Genomic DNA, 15,243 nt, shown 5'->3' with positions numbered 1-15,243 from the left:
TATTAGCTTTCCTTAGTCGCAGTTTCACCCACAAATGTTACGTTTTCCTTTTAATACCTAATTTTTATATACAGAATTAATAATCATGAGAAACACTTATTTATGTTAAGGAATAAAACGAGATAAGGTTAGTGCGTCTCCAAAGTATGTGTAAGTTATTTTTACATTAGTATCGGGTTTAGTGTTGAAATAATATCTTTATCCAAACTTTCTGTATATTTACAAATTTCAATGATTTGTACCTAATATTTTTTTACCTACTTTAATTATTTTCATTGTTCGAACTGCTGTACAGCATTGCACTGTCTACACAAATATATCGAAATGTTGGAAAGTTTAAAATTTCAATAGAAAAAATATTCCTTAAAAAGTCACCGTCCTGTATTTATTTGTAACATGACGAACTGTATTTTATACTTGTGAGAAATGACAATACTTTTAAAGCTTCTGAAAATTGTTAATAAATTGGCTTCCTACATTGGCAATTGTATTAGAAAATTTCAAATCCTCTTTTTGTAGTGTCCGGATGTTGTTGCTCAATCCCAACAGAAAACCATTCTCACTCACTTTTTTATATAGTTTTTAGTTTTTTCTCACATCAAACAAGCCGGGACTGTGTCTGCAAATTAGACCTTTGCTGACATCTTTTTCTCCCATATTTTGAACTGACTCATAGATACTTGAAGGACCCCCACTTGGTCTAGTGACTAGCACATTTGCCTTCAGTGTGCGTGGTTCCGGGTCGATTCCCGATGCGGATATAGTTGATGGGAAACAGTTGAGATTCACTATGATCAGTAAGTCCATACCTTCTTGCGTACGTAGAATCATGCACACGTGATGGCCCTTCAAAACATATAGGTCCTTTCAAACATACAAAAAAAATCATACATACCTGAAGGCCATAAATAATTTGTCTATATACGCATTATAGAGTGCAATACAATGCAGTGTCATGTATGCAATAATTTGAAGATTTAGGTCTCACATTTCCACTAATGGCTAGCACGCTTGCCTCGGGTGCGCGTGATGCTATTTTCTGTTCCCGTTGGGACCACGTTTTCTTTAGCGCCTATGAGATAACCATTTCACGTTAAACTCAAACAAACCAATGTAAAGTTGAAGGTTTAACTTGCTTCAAGAAAATTATACCTTTTTTCATGTTTTTCCCTGTAGCTAGCAATGGTTGTCATTGAAATTCAGAGATCTGTATGCTGGTAAAGATTACTTTGGAGTACTATTTCATTTCCTCCTTTCGCTTGCCAGGTAGATGTATTTACGGCATATAATAAAACAGCATAGGTTACAAAAATGAAATCTTTAAGTTTCACGTCCCACGGCTATGCCGCTAGGATAAAGGAGACAGGAATGATAAATGGATGAAATGGTGGAATGAAGAAACTGGGAGGAAATAGCAGAACCCTTACACAAACGACGCACATGGTGTTTGTCTACCACAAAGCTCACTTGGCACGAGATGGGATCAAACCTAGAACACAATGCACCAGAGGTGAACGCTCTACCACTGAGCCATCGCTACCCCAACAGATGTTACAAAGAACAACAGAGTTGATATTTTGTTTGGACATATTGTGCGCACTAGGTTCTGGAAATAGGTTACCTACTGGTGAGTCTCAAGGGACATGTAACAAAACTATACAAGACGAGATCCATATATGCTTCCCTATGATCAGCACTATTGTGCTAAGGAATCACAGCACAGTAATAATCTAGTAGAAAAGCATTTAGTTTTCAATGTAGTATAGGATCGTAAAGGGGTAAAAGTGAAGTTTCATGAAATGAGTAAAGATATAGCTACAAAAATATAGATGTGGTCAACTTTGAAAATTTCTGCATGAAGTATGTGTTCGCACATAATCTGAGAAAATTGTTCGTGTGCAGTGTAAGAAGTAAATTTAAAACTTGGCTGCTAGTAGTCAAATGTTTGTAAAAACCATGCTAGTAATCTTGCATCCGAATAAGAACCGGGCAGTACTCGGTGAAACTACACTTTGCCTTTTCCGGAGTTACTAGTTACCGAGAAAATTGGCAAAGAGTGTTAACCAACTTCCTTGTTTACATTAAGCAAGAAGAATAACAATTGTATAGTTTTTCGGTAACAATAGCTGTCTCGTCTTCGTAATTGCTCATTGCACCTTATTATTGCCTGGTACCTTGGCTTAGAGAATTAACTATTTTAACTCATCTTCCTCGGTTACAGGACTCGTTCATTTAGGATAAATTGGCACGTATCAAGTTCTCTTTGTTCTCAAGTTAACGACATTTCTTATATAACATTAATTTAGCTGCTGTATGGGATATTTTGAACTAAATTGTTCTGGTCCTCAAATAAGCTAAATTAACTGTCATTATCGTGTATGCGATGCACTAGACGAGTAAAGTAGTGTCGACTAATTATGGTTCTCGATTAGTTTAATTGTTTTTTTTTTTTTTGGCATTCATCTTCATTACGAATTAGTTGCTATATATATGTATATGTACTATATAAGCGAATTTTAAAGGGGAATGTAGATACAGCAAAGCCCACAGGATTTTTTCAGGGGGAGGGGACAAAAGGACCGACATAGAAGAAAGTAGTGGATACAAACACTTTGATCCATAGAATATTTAATGTAAAAGAACAATTATCTATACTCACTACTAACTTTACTAACTGTAGTGTGCAAATAAAAAATCTAACAAATTTTGATATGTATTTCTAAAACCCAAGGGAACTCAACTGCCTCTGCTGCGGGCGGCTGAGGTAGGTATTTTTTGTATTTATACTCCCTGTTACTCCTTTCCGAAAGTGCCTTCTCCATTTAAACAACTTAATTCTGTGCTACAGAAGTGCATAATTACAATTCTTATGTAAATCAGGAGCAAATATACATGTATTGAAAATTGAAAGTACAAGATTTTCATGAAAAGAAGCAACGATAAGAATGATACTTATGTAATTATGAATTGCTTGCAAACCTCGTTACGTTCTCCTACACAACGAATCAAGGCTATAGACAGTCATGTAACGTCATATTGCTAGTACATTATTTCCACTGCGAAGAAAGTCGTTTGTACTCTAACTTGTAAGACCGAAAGAAATTTAGTATTTTTCATTTCATTACACATCAGAATATTGTAGTTTGATGAAAACATCTTACCGCAGCGGGAATAGAACCCGGGACCCCTACATTACGAAACGACTGCTCACGCCACTCTGCAATGTACAGTCAAAAACTTCGTGTATGTAGTAAATTGCACATTTTTATGATAACGACAAAACACACTGATTTCGGTCATGGTAAAATATTATAGTCGAGAGACTTTAAATTTGAATTAGAAAACAAAAATTGCCATACAAACACGCAAGGAGATGAAGGATAAACTGATTTTGAGAGTAATTCGAACCCTTAACTGGAATCTGATGCCTCAGACCCATTTGTTTTCTTATTTACCGTAATTATCTCCGTAACTTGTCTCTACTAAACTTAGTAATACTGGTTTCACAGTTATTTTCAGTAAACTTGAACGACAGGGACACGAACACAGATACATCGAGGACATACCATTTCAAAATATCACCCACCGGGAATCGAACACGGGACCGAGAGCACTGAACGATCTGAGGCTGTAATGACATGGGTGAATGAACAACTTGACCGACGACCCACCATGACAGTAATAGTAGTAGTAGTAAGAGCAATAGTAGTGGTAGTGGTACTAGTAGTAGGAACCGATTAGAAGCACTGCATGGTTCGTTTTGTTTCACCTTGACTGCCATTATATTAATTTAACCTCAGCTACTCCTTCAATTTTCTTCTTCTTTAATTAAAACAAAGTGAAAATTTTCTCCTATTACTTATCTTCGAAGCGCATCTATTCCAAAATGAAGAAAATATGTACCACTTAAAGCAAATGAAGAATTCAACGTTATTTCATTACTATAAATTTTCATAAAATTTGTTGAGAGCCAGCACACGGGAAGACCATCAATAACGTTTTAAATGAGACATGACTCACCTCTTCGTTTGAAGAGCATCGATTCTAAAAGTAGACAATTATCTGGAATCTAAAGCTAATGGAGAGTGCAAAATATTATTTTGCTAGATATCCCTTCGATAAATTTTGCTGTCAATCAGCCCAAAGGAAGACCATCTCAAACCGTTTGTAATGAGTCATACCCACTTTTATCTACGAATCTCATTGATTCCAAAGTGAAAAAAAAAATTATGTGCTACTCAAAGCAAATGAAGAATTCAACGTTATTCATTACTAGAAATCTCGATAAATTTATGTTGAGAGTCACCACACGGGAAGACAATCACAAACTCTTTTTTATGAGGCATGACTCACCTCAACCTTTGACGAGCATCGATTCTAAAATTAGGCAGTTACATGGTATTGAAAGCAAATGGAGAATGTAATTTTTTTTACTAGAAATCTCTTTGATAAATTTTGTTGTGAGTCAGACAAAAAGAAGACTAACTCAAATTTTTTGTAATGAGATATGACTCACTTCTATCTTCGAAGAACATCGATTCCAAAGTTGAAAAATTATGTCCCACTTAAAGCAAATGAAGAATTCAACGTTATTTCATTACTTGAAATCTCGATAAATTTTGTTGAGAGTCACCACACGGGAAGACTATCACAAACGCTTTTAATGAGACATGACTCACTTCTATCTTAGAAGTGCATCGATTTCAAAAGGATGAAATTATGTACCACTTAAAGCACATGAAGAATTCAACGTTATTTCATTACTAGAAATCTCAATAAATTTTGTAGTGAGTCAACACACAGAAAGACCATTAATAACGCTTTTTAATGAAACATGACCCACCTCTACTTCGGAGTGTATCGGTTCTAAAATTAGACAATAATCTGGAATCAAAAGCAAATTAGAAATGCAAAATCTTCTTATTACTAGAAATGTATCTATAAATTTTGTTGTGAGTCAGCTCAAAAAAGACCATCTCAAGCGCTTTGTAATGAGACATAACTCACTCCTATTTTCGCAGCGCATCGATTCCAAAATGAAAAAAAACATGTGCCACTTAAAGCAAATTAAGAATTCAACTTTATTTCATTACTAGAATTCTCGATAAATTTTGTTGTGAGTCAGTGCACAGAAAGACTATCACTAACGCCTTTTTAATAAGAAAGGACTCACATCCACATTCGAAGTACATCTATTCTAAAAGTAGACAACTATCTGGACTTTAAAGGAAATGGAGAAATGAAAATAATTTTGTTAGCAGAAAATTCTTCGATAAATTTTGTTGTGAGTCAGCACAAAGCAAGACCATTTGAATCCGCCGGTAATGAGACATGACTCACTTCTATCCTCGAAGCGCATCGATTCCAAAATGATCAAGTTGTGTGCCACTTGAAGCATATGAATGAAGAATTCAACGTTATTTCATTACTAGAAAACTCGATAAATGTTTTGATGTTGTGTTTCACCAGAGAGAAAGACCATCATTAACGCTTTCTAATCAGACATGACTCACTTATATCTTTGAAGTCCATCGATTCTAAAATTAGATAATTATCTAGAATATAAAGCAAACGGAGAGTGGAAAATATTCTTTTTGCTAGAAATAGAAGTGAGTCATGTCTCAGAACTAAATTTATCGAGATTTCTATTTATGAAATAACGGTGAACTCATCATTCGCTCTAAGAGGCACATATTTTGTTCATTTTGGAATCGATGCGCTTCGATGATAGAAGTGAGTCATGTCTCATTAGAAAAGGGTTTGAGATGGTCTTCTTTTGAGCTGACTCACAACAAAATATATAGATACATTTCTAGTAATAAGAAGATTTTGCATTTCTGATTTGCTTTTGATCCCAGATAATTGTCTAAATTTAGAATCGATGCACTCCGAAGGTAGAGGTGGGTCTTGTTTCATTAAAAAGCATTATTAATGGTCTTTCTGTGTGTTGACTCACTACAAAATTTATCGAGATTTCTAGTAATGAAACAACGTTGAATTCTTCATTTGCTTAAAGCGGCAATATTTAATTCATTTTGGAATCGATGCACTTCGAAGATAGAAGTGAATCATGTCTCATTACAAACTGTTTCTGATGGTCTTCCTTTGGGCTGACTCACAATAAATTTATCTAAGTGATTTCTAGTAGTAAAAATATTTTTCACTCTCCATTTGCTTTAGATTCCAGATATGTGTCTAATTTCAGAGTCTACGCAATCCAAAGATACAGCTGAGTCATGTTTCATTAAAAAGCGTTAGTAATGATCTTCATGAGTGGTGGCTCACAAAAAAAATATCTTGATTTCTAGTAATAAAATAACGTTGAATTCTTCATTTGCTTAATGCGGCAATATTTAATTCATTTTGTAATCGATGCTCTTCGAAGATAGAAGTGAGTCATGTCTGAATACAAAGTGTTTGAGATGGTCTTTCTTTGGGCTGACTCACATCAAAATTTGTCAAAGAAATTTCTAGTAGTAGAAAATATTTTGAATTCTGAATTTGTTTTAGATACCAGATAATTGTCTAATTTTAGAATCGATACACTTCAAAGGTTAAGGTGCGTCATGTCTCATGAAAAAGCGTTAGTGATGGTTTTTCTGTGTGCTGACTCGCAACAAAATTTATCGAGGTTTCTAGTTCAGAAATAACATTTAATTCTTCATTTCGTTTCAGTGGCACGTATTTTCTTCATTTTGGAATCGATGTGCTTCGAAGATAGAAGTGAGTTATGTCTCTCTACAAATGTTTTGAGATGGTCTTCTTTTGGGCTGACTCACAACAAAATTAACGGAATACATTTGTAGTGATAAGAATAGTTTGCATTTCTCATTTGCTTTTGATTCCAGATAATTGTCTAATTTAAGAATCGATGCAATTCAAAGGTACAGGTAGGTTATGTCTCATTAAATAGCATTAGTTACGGTCTTTCTGTATGCTGGCTCACAACAAAATTTATCGAGATTTCTAGTAATAAAGTACGTTGAATTCTTCATTTGCTTTAAGTGGCACATAATTTCTTCATTTTGGAATCGATGAGCTTCGAAGATAGAAGTGAATTATGTCTCATTACAAAGGGTTTGAGATCGTATTTCTTTGGGATGTCTCACAAGAATATTTGTCAAATAGATTTCTAGTAATAAAAGTATTTTGCACTCTCCATTTGCTTTAGATTCCAGATACTTGTCTAATTTAAGAATCAGTGCACTTCAAAGGTTGAGGTGAGTCATGTCTCTTTAAAAAGCATTTGTGATGGCCTTCTCGTGTGGTGACTCTCAAGAAAGTTTATCGTGATTTCTAATATTGAAATAACGTTGAATTCTTCATTTTCTTTAAGTGGCACATAATTTGTTCATTTTGGAATCGATGCTCTTCGAAGATAGAAGTGAGTTATGTCTCATTACATAGAGTTTAAGATGGTCTTCTTTGGGCTGACTCACAACAAAATTTATCGTAGAGATTTCTAATAATAAAAATATTTATTTTCATTCTCCGTTTTCTTTAAATCCAGATAATTATCTACTTTTAGAATCGATGCACTTCGAAGGTAGAGGTGAGTCGTGTCTCATTAGAAAGCGTTAGCAATTGTGTTTTTATTTTCTGTCTCAGAACAAAATTTATAGAGATTTTTAGTTATGAAATAACGTTGAATTCTTGATTTCCAATATGTGGCACAGGGTTTCTTCATTTTGGAATCGATACGCAACGAAGATAGAAGTGAGTCATGTCTTATTACAAAGGTTTTGAGATGGTCTTCCTTTCGGCTGACTCACAACAAAATTTATCGAAGAGATTTGTAGTATTAAAAATATTTTGCACTCTCCATTTTGTATACGTAGCAGATAATTACCTTATTTTGGAATGGATGTGCGTGGAAGTTATAGGTGAGTCACGTCTCATTAAGAAGGATTTGGGATGGCGTTCCCTTGGGCTGATTGACAGCGAAATTTATGAAGGATATTTTTAATAATAAAAATGTGTTGTACTTTCCATTTTCTTTACGTAGCATATATTTGCCTCATTTTGGAATCGATGGTCGTCGAAGATGAAGATGAGTCATGACTCGCCATGAAAATTTTGCCTTGCACTTCTTGTAACTTGTGTCACAACGAAATCTACCGAAGATATTTGTAGTAATAAAAAGCTTGTTTAATATCCATAATTTAGCATTGATAACAGCATATTATTGAATTTTGGTATTTGTTTGCTCCGATATTGGATGTGAGTCATTACTCACTAGAAGATGCTTAGGATGACCTTGTAGTTACCTAAGCTCCTTTGGTCTTTATTTTCTTGTTTGTTGCATTTTACATTTTTGGTTATGGGTTATATAATTATAACAAAAAAAAAAAAAGGTTTTGGTTCTAACTTTTAAGACGTGCCTCGAAGTGTGTGGAATATAATTTTGAAATTACATAGTAGAAACACTTCTAGCTTCCGAGGTTCGATTAAAGTTTAGCGTTTTATTTTAGCAACTAGGTTATATAAAACACGAATCCATACCTTATTGTGGTATCCATAATACACTAGTTCTCAATAGAAATCGAACCAGGATTTTCCTTGCCAAAAGTGCGTATATAACCATATGGTTAAGAGGTAGCTCCTGAGAAAGTGGTATATTATTATTATTATTATTATTATTATTATTATTATTATTATTATTATTACTTTATTATTAGAACATTATATCTGAACTAGAGAAAGATATAGAGGATGCCTAAAATTAACACTTGAGCTTACTACATTTTGTTTCCTGGATCGAGCCAGTCGTAGCTGTTGCTACATGGTGCCTCCAACGAGAAGCAATTGGCAAGTCTCGTCCAAGTGGAATATTTAAGATCCTTTCTCGTCTCGAAAAATGTACCTTTCCTATTGGAAGACCTCTTTCTCGTCTAATATATCATCAAGAAAATTGTGTGTCTCTCGTCTCGTGGACAACACTGCTGCTACAAATTACATGATTGTGCAAACACTTATTTTGAACCTCAAAAATGTTTTTAAAGTGTTTGAGTAAATAATAAATATTTATTCTCCAGCGCAAATTTATGATTGTTCCTAGATGTAAAAGTAAATCTTTTCATCAGCGTCTTATCTTTCTCACAAAAAAAGTAAAAATATCATTTCTATATGACTTAGAGTTCTCGAGGTATGGCTGCTTAAATATCTATAAATTTGAACTTTTTGGCCAATGTCTGGGGAACGGTGGCCAGTTGGCCATCAGACAGTTAATCACTGGCCAGTGCTTACTATTTGGTACCAAAATGTTCACCATCCTCTTAGATATTGGTCAACACCAATATGATATCTGTGTGACTTATGGTTCCCGAGATTTGCTTCCTTAAATTTCCCGAAATCGCAACTATCTTGTGGTTAATATCACGGGAACGGCAACTCATAGAGAGATGATATTGGTGTTGAACAATCCCTAATAGACTGCTAAACATTTACGTACCGGTATTAATTGATTGCCACTATCCAACTTGCCACTGGCCAAATCAGTGGCCAGTTGGACAGTGACCACCTTTTACTATTTGATTCCAAAATATTTATCATCCTCTTAGGTATGGATCAACATCAATGTAATCTCTCTAAATTTATGGTTCCCGAGCTATGCCTCCTTCAATATCTAGAAATTGGTTATTTTTGGCCAATATCACGAGAACAGTAAGTCATAGAGAGATGATATTAGTGTTAATCATTACCTAAGAGGATGGTAAACATTTTGATATCGATATTAATTGGTGGCCATTGGCCAAACCAGTGACCACTGGTTACTTTTTTGTGCCAAGATATTTAGCATTCTTTTAGATACTGATCAACGCCAATATAATCTCTCTATGAGTGACGGCTTCTGAGATATGGCTTTCTAAATATCTGGAGATTGGCCATTTTTTGGACAATATCTCGGAAACGGCAAGAGTGGCGCAAAAATTTAATCACTTTCACGGATAGTTTTTGATGTTCTATTGTATGCATGGTTGAAAATCGTCAAAATCGCAAATAACATACAGACGGACAGACATACAGATATAGAGAATTCTTTAACGAACTTTTTAAAGTTCGTTGAATGTTTGTGGCTAGCAATGCAGTTTTAATAACACACTAATACTATCTTTAATTAAGAATTATTGATAATTACTCGAATTTAAGACGGCGGCGCGATGGCTCAGCGGTAGAGCGTTCACCTCTGGTGCCTGGGGTCACTACTTCGATCCCAGCAGGCGCCGTGTGGACTTTGTGGTGGACAATCACCGTGCTCGTGGGTTTTCTCGGGGTATTCTCGTTTCCTCCTACTTTCTTCATTCCACCATTTCACTCATTTTTCTTTATCACCGTCTCCTTTAGCCTAACCGGCGTAAGCGTGGCACGTGAAACTTAAAGATTTCAGTATATTTTTTTTAAATTTAAGACGTCCTCGAATGTAAGACGCGCCCCGATTTCGCTGGGTTAAATTAAGACAAAATAGTAATATGTTCAATTTTTGCGTAAGCGCTCTTTGATATTGGTCATTTTTGGGGATATTTATATATCCCTCTCCCCTCCCAAACCCTCGCAGTCAGTGTTTACAGCAAGTAAGTGTTCACTGACTTCAAATGTATGATCTGTCAGGAAAGTAAATGTACACCTATTTTTCGAGTCTGGCATTCCTGCGCTCCATCCGTGGAGAGTATGAGAATTAAGTCAACCAAATGTTTACTAAGGGGGAAAAAGAAAAGCTTAATCTGAATAAGACATTGCAGAGGGGCACAAGCTGTGAATACGAATAGTGCATATGTAAATAAAGGACGACACCGAAAGAGAAAGCCAGAAACAGAACTTACAAAAAAAGAGTAAAAATTGTCGAAGTGGGAATATAAAACACAAATACAACAAATACGCCGACAACTAAACGATCACCATGCCATGATCTTGGTGTAGTTGTTAAGGTGCTGGCTTACAAATGCAAAAGACGTAAGTTCGAATCCTCGGCAAGGACATTTTTAAAAATTTTTGTTAATAATACATACAACTCATGAGAGATGGTAAAAGAGGTCGTATTTAGTTTTTCGTAGCAATTATTATTGGTAATGTTTAGTACTGGTAATACTTTTTGTCTTTGCGTATTGGTTTTGTTCTTGTCTTCATTTCGAAAGAGAAGAATATCCGAACAAATGCCACCAAAATTCCTCATATTTTGAATGTAAACGCCATTTGCAATTAGTAAAGAATAAAAATTGAACGCTCCGAAGTAGCTGCAAAAAGTAAAAGGAAATACATGGAAGTCAACCATACTCATGGTTACTAAAAATACAATTTCTACATGCCTTACACCTCCCGACCACGTTTCTACGTTAGCAAGTAAGAGGCTTGTGTTTAGGTTAGGCTCGTCAATACGTTTTGCAAAGGGGCCCGGTTTAGCTCTGACGCACCACAGGTGCAAGAAGGGAGAAAAACACTTTTTCTATCTCCCTCTGTGTGTCTATTTATCTATCTATTTGTATATATATAACGCTATTTGTGAATGCCATAACCACCCTAATTTTCAGCGGATTGAGACGAAACTTGGCACAAACATTAATTGTTGAAATATCTTGATGAGTTCGTTAACCAGAATAATCAGATGAAAATGTTCAAAATGGTGGCCCTTCAAACTCTTCAAAAGTTCCAAGGGAACCAAATTTCGCCCATAAATAGGTATTCAAGAAGTTTGAATAAATTTTCCTCTTTTACTGAAATATTTGTGTGCAGAAACTTATTGAAATATTGGCCCCGATTAATCGCCTAAAGAAGGTTCACGCCCTTTAGCTACGGTCAGTTTTTTTTTTTTGCAGGAGGGGGTTATTTTCTTATCGAAACAAGATGATTGTTAGTGATGATATGAAATTACACATTGAAAGTGAAGTAACTTGTGTAACGTGTTATTTGAAAGAATAATATAATAAATGTGCATTCCTCTAACACAGAGAACTTTAAAACATGTATTTCGAGTTCGGGAGCCTGAATGGCGAGGAGTGTTATTTGATTTGCTTTTGAGTAACACATTGCATTGCAAATAAAGGTAGGTAACATTAGTGGTAATTAAAACAACAACAACAACAACAACAATAATAATAATAATAATAATAATAATAATAATAATAATAATAATAATAATAATAATAATAATAATAATAATAGGTGTTGTTTGTGGCAAGGCAATATCTTCCTAAGATCTTCTTCAAACGTAATGATTGTAACGCCATATCTCCCTTACAAACAAAATATTAGCAACTTATATCGAGAGAACGGGAAACTGTAGAGCGATGGGACCAACGTTGGACAGTATGCACTCATAGTACTCAGAAAAGTAAGCGATTTTAATGCAAAATGAACGAAGAGTCATTGTCATGGGTACTCATGGGGCCACGGCAGAGCCCTCTTTAGGCAAAATGTCGATAGATTATATCGAGAAAACAGGAGGTGATAGTGGGATGGGACCAACTTTGGACACCGTGGACCCATAAGGCACATCGAAAAAATTAGGGAGGCGGGCGCTAGCCAGCCTTACTTATTTCCACATAATAATATAAAATTATATTGTCGAAATACACACACGAGTTAGCTACTAATATTTCATATTATTATTATTATTATTATTATTATTATTATTATTATTATTATTATTATTATTATTATTATTATTATTATTATTATTATTATTAATTCTTATTATTATTATCTACAGCGTCTTTTCATTACGTGAGCATGTTTGACATGAAACCAAAGAGAAAATCCATCCTGTAGGGAAAAGAAACAATACTTTCTCTCAAATGGATAAAAAATCAAGCCGAGATTGATTCGAACTCGCATGGACGGCGCGAAAAGCCAGTGCTTTGTCCACTATTTTTTTAACTGACTCACCGAACGCGTTTCAGTAACTTACTTATTGCTAATTTTACTTGCTTCACTCGTTTAACTTGCTTTTTCTAATAACTTATAACGACAGGGACACGAACACAGAAACATCGAGAACAGTTAAAAATGATAGATGCTCTCCCGCCGAGAATCGAACCCGAGACTCCATACACCCAAGGCTCACGTGCTGGCCTCTAGACCAGCGGCGATGGCAACGCTCACTCCCTGTGTCGTTAGGGATTACGACCACTGTATTGCCAGCTATCAGTTCTGTGGGTTGTATACTATGATCACATGTTTCTTCTTTGCTGGAAGAGTAAGACCTACATTATATGTAATACATGAGGTATTTAGACCTACATGCTCTTCATATAATGTAATAAAAGGGTCATGGTGAAGGATTTTAATACATGACGTATTGCAGGATACAACATGCTTTGCATTACTTGTTTGTTTGCAGACAGCTACTAGCTTAGTGTTCTGAAAGGTTGTGTATAAACTAGGGTTAGCCCGTTCCGGAATTATTAGTTTTCGGACTCCCGAAAGTAAAGCCGGACGAATTCCGGAATTCGGAAAATTCCAATTTTGTAATAATTTCGGAATTCGGAAAAATCCGGAATTTAGAAATTTCTGATTTCGTTACCATTCAAGAATTCGGAAAATCCGGATTTTTTCGAAAGTCGGAGTTTTTCTCAATTCCGGAATTTTCTAAATTCCGGATTCTTTCCGAATTCCGAAATTCTTCTGAATTCCGGAGTATAACTGAATTCCATAATTTTGCGAAATCCGGAAAGTGAAAGTTCCGCTTCCGAAAAATGAATTTATTTTGGTTAATATGAATCGTGGCGGAAATAAGTCTTTAACCAGGTAATGGCGACTGCTTTGAAAGAAATGGGGAGAATGAGAATTCAATCTGTCATATTTGTAGTTTCGTGTGGAGAAAGAACGAACTTGTGAACCAGTGGTTTAAGAAAAACTCAAGTTATTAATGTAAACTTTGCCGACTTCATAAAAGCAATACGAAAGACATTTTGAATCGAAAAATATAACGTACAAGTTTGCAAGCGGAGACAAAGAAACCTAACGTAACCAGACTAAAGACGGATTGTTTACCGCGTAGCGATCGCGGTTAAATGGTCAAGGTGCTTCTGCGAATGCACGTTGCAATTTTTTTCTTACTTTAGAATTTTTGATGGCGATTGATCAGCGATAACATACGTTTTATTATATTCAGATATTTGAATATTCGGATGTTTCAATACTTGAACTATCAAATCTTCAGGAATAATAATAGTAATAAAAATAATTATTATTATCTCGTAGAAGATTAAAAGCTAGAAGCTAAATTATCGCTCAGGTCATACCATTACAAGGAGAAACGTGACATTTGGAAAGAATATTTCGGTTTGGTTTAATGTTGCCCACGAGAAGAGGAGTTTCTCATCTCGTTTCTAAAACAAATAAAATAACATGAGAATTAACATTTTACATTCGAGACGGGTCAAGGCTAAATTAAAATTTTCGTCTCTCTTTGGAGATGAGAATCGAGACGAGACGAAAAGTATCGTAAACATTTCCCGTCTTGTCTCGATTCTCGAAATAGTGTATGTCCATTCTTTAAGTAAAAATTGCTCTGTAGACTGAATCTCATAGGCTATTTCGTTACATTGTATTTCAGAGCTCATTGAATTATGCTCTGTGTAAGTATTTTTGTAGCAAATCTTTTATATTTACCTCTGCATATTCTAAAAATTAGTTTATTATATGCCTTACTGTCGCGTGATATTCAGTTATATTTATTACAGTTATTTTCCTCAAAACATACAGTAGAATACTTTCTACATGAAACTTCAATGAAACGTTCTAGTTTAAAATGTTGGTAGTTGCAGAGTCGTGTCTTGAAGGTACGGAACCCTTTCCCCGAAATCTCTACTTTTAAGTAAGTTTTGCCAAATTTCAGGGCAAGTTTAAAACTTTTATTATTATTATTATTATTATTATTATTATTATTATTATTATTATTATTATTATTATTATTATTATTATTATTATTATTATTATTATATCAACACCATGTATAATCTTTAAAAGATATACGGTTTGTATCTGAATAGTAAAAGCTAATTGACTGTCGATCTCGGTCGTTTGGAAGTCTTCAGGAGGCAAGGACATCAGTCACGTTCTGGGTTTGAGTTCCGAAGGGGCAAGTATTCGGGCTCGAGCCAAAAATTGTTAAAAGTTATAGGCTTCAGCCAAACATATCAAAACAGCTGGGACCGGGTTTGGGCTTGTCAACGACTCGAGCGGCTCGGCTTACAGCTCATTCAATATCGAACCGAATCGAGAAATGAGCCGAGCCAACAGCTCACC

This window comes from Thermobia domestica, chromosome 4 (genome assembly GCF_964235325.1).
Source record: "Thermobia domestica chromosome 4, izTheDome1.hap1.1, whole genome shotgun sequence".
Lineage (NCBI taxonomy): Eukaryota > Metazoa > Arthropoda > Insecta > Zygentoma > Lepismatidae > Thermobia > Thermobia domestica.
Note: the sequence above shows the minus strand (reverse complement) of the source record.